Source organism: Triticum urartu, chromosome 1 (genome assembly GCF_003073215.2).
Source record: "Triticum urartu cultivar G1812 chromosome 1, Tu2.1, whole genome shotgun sequence".
In the NCBI taxonomy this organism is placed as follows: domain Eukaryota; kingdom Viridiplantae; phylum Streptophyta; class Magnoliopsida; order Poales; family Poaceae; genus Triticum; species Triticum urartu.
In genome coordinates this window covers 478,137,289-478,143,545 of record NC_053022.1, presented here as the reverse complement: position 1 = coordinate 478,143,545, position 6,257 = coordinate 478,137,289, and positions in this window count along the sequence as shown.

Sequence of the window (6,257 nt, the reverse complement as noted above, 5' to 3'; positions counted from 1 at the left end):
GGAGGTGAACTCCATAATCGGCGCCCAATCGGATTCGATGGGTGCGGATGCAGGCGACTCAGAGTCCGAGGCCGGAGAAGAATCTAGTGGTTCGGCGACACGGCTCTCGTAAGGGGTGAAGCCAGTATCCGGTTCTATCGCCACTGAGAGTGCGGCCTCCATGGCGGGGTCTAACCCTCCGCTCTCGGATGGCATGATTTGCTCCGGATTGATGGCCGGAGTAGTCGCAGATGAGATCTCCCGAACATTGTCCGACGGCAGAGTTACGTCATGCTCGTCGCGACTGTGCGGCACACCTGACATGGGCTCGAATCCGTCGAAGATCAAGTCTCTGCGGATGTTGTCCATGTAGTTCAAGTTTCTGAATCTGACCTGATGGCCAGGGGCGTAGCTCTCGATCTGCTCCAGATGGCCAAGCGAATTGGCCCGCAGTGCGAAGCCGCCGAATACAAAGATCTGCCCAGGGAGGAAAACCTCACCCTGGACTACATCGCTAGTGATGATCGAAGGAGCCATCAAGCCTTACGGTGACGACACAGTGGAACTCTCAATGAAAACACCAATGTCGGTGTCAAAACCGGCGGATCTCGGGTAGGGGGGTCCCAAACTATGCATCTAAGGTGGATGGTAACAGGAGGCAGGGGACACGATGTTTACCCAGGTTCGGTCCCTCTTGATGGAGGTAATACCCTATGTCCTGCTTGATTGTTCTTGATGATATGAGTATTACAAGAGTTGATCTACCACGAGATCATAGAGGCTAAACCCTAGAAGCTAGCCTATGGTATGACTGTATGTTGTCCTATGGACTAAACCCTCCGGTTTATATAGACACCAGAGGGGGCTAGGGTTACACAAGGTCGGTTACAAGCGAGGAGATATACATATCTGTATTTCCTAGCTTGCCTTCCATGCAGAGTGGAGTCCCATCTGGACACGGGACGAAGTCTTCAATCTTGTATCTTCATAGTCCAATAGTCCGGCCAAAGGATATAGTCCGGCTGTACGGAGACCCCCTAATCTAGGACTCCCTCAACCATGAACATAAATATCATAGAGGCTATGTTGGTTTTGATTCAACTACATGCGCGAACATGTGCCAAGTCAAGCCACTCGAACATTCAGATGAGGATACCATATCATCATACTACATCACAATCATTTTAACGCAATGTTGACATCCAAGATAAATCATTATCCACTCCTAGCTACTTATGCATGGCATGAGAAACTATAATCTCTAATTGTCATTGCAAACATGTTTAATCATAACGGGTTGAATCATGGATACTAGGTTAAACATATTTACAAAAATAGAACAAGTCGAGTTCATACCCGTTTCTCTCTACCACGACCAATTCATCGAATATCATCATTATTGCATTTCACTTGCACGACCGAACGATATGAAAATAATAATAGTGCAAGAGTACCATGGACTAAGCTAGAATCTGCAAACATCTTATTCAATAGGAGAAGACAAGGTAAAATGGGCTCTTCGTTAGATCAACAATAATGCATATGAGAGCCACTCAACATTTTCATTGTGGTCTTCTCCTCGGCACAACCCAATTAAAAAGAAAATAAACTCAGAGAAACACACCGAAATTTGGAGTTTTTGGTTTTCTCGAACAAGCAAATAAAAGGGAAAAGCAAAAACGAGAAAAACTATTTACACGGAAAGCTCCCAACAAGCAAAAGAAGAACAAGGAAATCTTTTTGGGTTTTCTTTTTAGAGCTACAACTAACTACTCTAGAAAGAAACATCAAAAAGAAGCAGGAAATATTTTTGGATTTTCTTAAAGTTTTTTCAAACACACAAGAAGAAAGCGAGAAAATAAATCTAACATGGATAATACAATGAAAAAGTGTGGACACCAACAACTGGAATGAAATGTGTAAACATGAATGTAATGTCGGTGGGAATACGTACTCCACCAAGCGTAGTATTTTGGCCTACCTTGCTAATCAGTCAGTAGTCGAATTGCTGAGGAGCGAGCACCCACGGATCCCACTGCTGAGGCCCCTCCTCTGCTGCAGCCTGGTTGTTCCGGTAGGCGATGATATCTGCAGGCATAATCCTGTATCCACCCTGGCAATAGGATCAAACAAAGTAGGTGCAGGCAATGTAATAATATCATGAGTTCTCATACTATAAACCAGGTTATAAGGAATAGGGATGTTAGGATAATCAGTAGCAATAAACTGGTGGTATTCCATGGTTGCGCGATCTAGGTAAACCTTGGGCAAAGGATAATCATGCAAGCGTGGCTGAACGTTAAAGCGAGCCGCCAAACCAGTGGCATAAATACCACCATGTATTTTACCCTTGGATTTATTGAGGTGAAGGCGACGTGCGACAATAGCTCCCAAGCTATAAGTGTTGTCGCCCTCTAGTGCACGCAAAACAGCAAGGTCTGGGGCACTGATTGCACCCACCTTCTCTCTAGCAAGCAAGCATTTTGCAATGAAAAGAGTGAAATAATGAACAGCAGGAAAATGCAAGCCAGCGGCGGTGATACTCGACACCCCTCTCTCATCACCCACTGTCAGAGTACGATAGAAACCCTCATACTCCGCAGACCTACGCTCTACCAAACCACCATCAGAAGGAAGCAAGCATATTTCACAAAACTCAGTAAGCGGTATCTGATGGGGTTCAACGTATAAATTAAACTGCACCTTGGGAGGATTATTCCTAGGAAGGAAATTAAAACTTTGCACAAAGGTGTTTGTGAGGAGATGATACCGTTCACATTCAGCTGTGATGAAGTCGGTGAGGCCGGTATTAGCAGCATATTGTGCAAACTCTTGAAGGATTCCAGCCCCTTCCATGAACGGCCTATGCGGCCATTCGCACGGCTGAACTTCCGCCAATCTCCGGGTATGAAGATCATTGTCAGATGACTCCCCAATAACGCCATTGGAGCTCTTCTTGGAAGCAAATTTCCTAAAGATATTCATCTTTTTCCTATGAACAAAATTCTGAAATTTTTAATCCACAAAATTTTCTCAACAAAACTTTACAAGATTGATAGCAACTACTCATAGGGATACATAGAGGTCATAGGAAGAATTCAAACTACTTAGAAATCTAAGAATTAAACATGCAACCTCATCTACAGCAGCACCAAGAGAAGCTAATTATTCAAAATATAAACCACTAAAACAAAAACTAATTGGACAAATGGAGGAGTCAGATACCAAGCAACAATCCTCCGAAACAGTTTCGGAAATGGAGCTTCGAGAAAAGAGATTGAAATTCATGGGTTTGAGAGAAAGAACACGGGAGAGAGAGCAATGGAGATTTTTGTCTGGAGGTAGGTGATGGTGTGGAATGAAGGGATAAGTGAGGGGCCCCACATGGGGACCACAACCCACCAGGGCTCGCCTGGGGGTCCTGGCACACCCAGGTGGGTTGTGCCCACCTGGTGCACCTCCCTCTGATGTTATTTGCACCAATAATTCTTAAATATTCAGAAAAAAACATATTGAATTTTCAGGGCATTCTGAGAACTTTTATTTTTGGGTCATTTTTTATTCCATGGTAATTTCAGAAAACATACAAAACATGCCATTTTATTTTTTTAACTAATAAAAACAAAAAATAAAAGGTAAGGACAGAAGGTTGTGCTCACTAAATTCATCAACTTCATACCTCTCAAAAATGATCCATTAATTAGGTTGATCGGGTCTTATTAGCAACCACTTTCGATTAACATGAAGCCGAAGAACTTTCGTAAATCACTAAGTTTCCTCAACGGGGATATGAATGTCCCCAACAATAAGCATTTCATATTTCTTTTTGATAGTAGGTAGAGGTAGTTGAAAACTTCCAATAGTGATTGTCAGAGATTTTTCAATAACATTAATACCATTCACTTGGAATTGTTTCTTCGGAAAGTGCATCGTATGCTCATTACCATTGATATGAAAAGTGGCCTTGCTTTTATTGCAATCAATAACAACCCATGCAGTATTCAAGAAGGGTCTACCAAGGATAATCGACATTTTGTTGTCCTCGGGCATCTCAAGTATAACGAAGTCAGTCAAAATAGTAACATTACCAACAACAATGGCACATCCTCACAAATACCGATACGTATGGTAGTAGATTTGTCAGCCATTTGCAAAGATATTTCAGTAGGTGTGAGTTTATTTAAATCAAGTCTTTTATATAAAGAGAAAGGCATAGCACTAACACTAGCTCCCAAATCACATAAAGCAGTTTTCACATAATTACTTTTGAAGGAGCGAGGTATAGTTGGAATTCCCGGATCTCCAAGTTTCTTAGGTACTCCATCTTTAAAAGTATAGTTAGCAACCATAGTGGAGATTTCAGCTTCTGGTATTTTTCTCATATTAGTGATAATGTCTTTCATATACTTTGCATAAGGAGGCATTTTCAGTATATCAGTCAAGCGAGTACGCAAAAAGACTGGCCTCAGCATTTCAGCAAAGCATTCAAATTCTTCATCATCTTTCTTTTTATTTGACTTTGGTGGAAAGGGCATATGTTTTTGAACCCACTGTTCTCTTTCCTTACCGTGTTTTCTAGCAACAAAGTCTCTTTTATCATATCTTTTATTTTTAGGTTGTGTGTTATCAAGATCAACTGCAGGTTCTATCTGAACATCATTGTATGGTTCTTCATTATTTGGTTGACTATGTTCATGAACCCCATCATTAACTTTTTCATTATCAGAAGATGAGTGTTCACTACCAGGTTGAGTTTCAACATCAGAGATAGAGACTTCATCATTAGGAGGTTTTTCTACTTTAGGTTCACTAGAGGCATGCAGAGTCCTATAATTTTTCTTCCTTTTCTTTTTAGAAGGACTAGGTGCATTGGTGTTAGCTCTTTGAGAGTCTTGTTCAATTATTTTTGGGTGTCCCTCAGGATAAAGTGGTTCCTGAGTCATTTTACCTCCTCTAGTTGCTACTCTAACAGCAAAGTCACTTATATTATTATTCATTTCATCTAGCAACTCTTTTTGCGATTTAGCAACTTGTTCTAACTGGGTTTGAACCATTGAAGCATGTTTTCCCACACCTCTAACATCATTTGAGATTCTAAATAACAAGTCACTCAAGCGAGCAATCATATCAGAATTGTATTTCAATTATTTCATAACATTTGCATTGAAGCGATCTTGTTTTTAATGTAATTTTCAAACTCATAAAGACATTGACTAGGGTGCATATTATGAGGATTGTCATTATCACCGAATTTCATTAGAGAATTTACCTCTACCACCTTAGGAGGTGGTGGTGTATCAAGCCCATGTATTTCTTCAATAGGAGGTAAAATTTTGACATCCTCAGCTTTAATACCTTTTTTTCCTTCATAGATTTCTTTGCCTCTTGCATATCTTCAGGACTGAGATATAAGATACCCCTCTTCTTCGGAGTGGGTTTAAGCGGTGGTTCAGGGAGAGTCCAGTCATCATAATTTTTCAATATTTTAGTCAACAATTCTTCAGCTTGCCCAATAGTTCGTTCCCTGAAAACACAACCAGCACAACTATGTAGGAAATCCCTAGAAGCATCAGTTAGCCCATTATAGAAGATATCAAGTATTTCATTTTTCTTAAGAGGATGATCCGGCAAAGCATTAAGCAATTGGCAAAGCCTCACCCAAGCATGTGGGAGACTCTCTTCTTTAATTTGTGCAAAGTTAAATATTTCCTACAAGGTAACTTGTTTCTTATGAGCAGGGAAATATTTTTCAAAGAAGTAATAAATCATATCCTGGGGACTACGCACACAACCAGGAGCAAGAGTATTGTACCAAGCTTTAGCATCACCCTTTAATGAGAATGGAAATAACTTCAGGATATAGTAATAGCGAGTTTTTTATCATGAGTAAAAAGGGTAGCTATGTCATTCAACTTAGTAAGATGTGCCACAACAGTTTCAGTTTCATAACCATGGAAAGGATCAGGTTCAACCAAAGTAGTTAACTCTGGGTCGACAGAGAATTCATAATCCTTATCATCAATAAAGATAGGTGAAGTAGCAAACTTAGGATCATATTGCATTCTAGCATTCAAGGATTTTTCTTTATACTTGCATAATAATTTCTCTAGATCATCTCTATCCTTACAAGCAAGAATGTCTCTAGTTGTCTCTTCATTCATAACATAACCTTCCTGTGACGCCCCCGATTTGACCGTACACTAATCATACACGCAAACGTGTATGATCAAGATCAAGGACTCATGGGAAGATATCACAACACAACTCTACAAATAAAA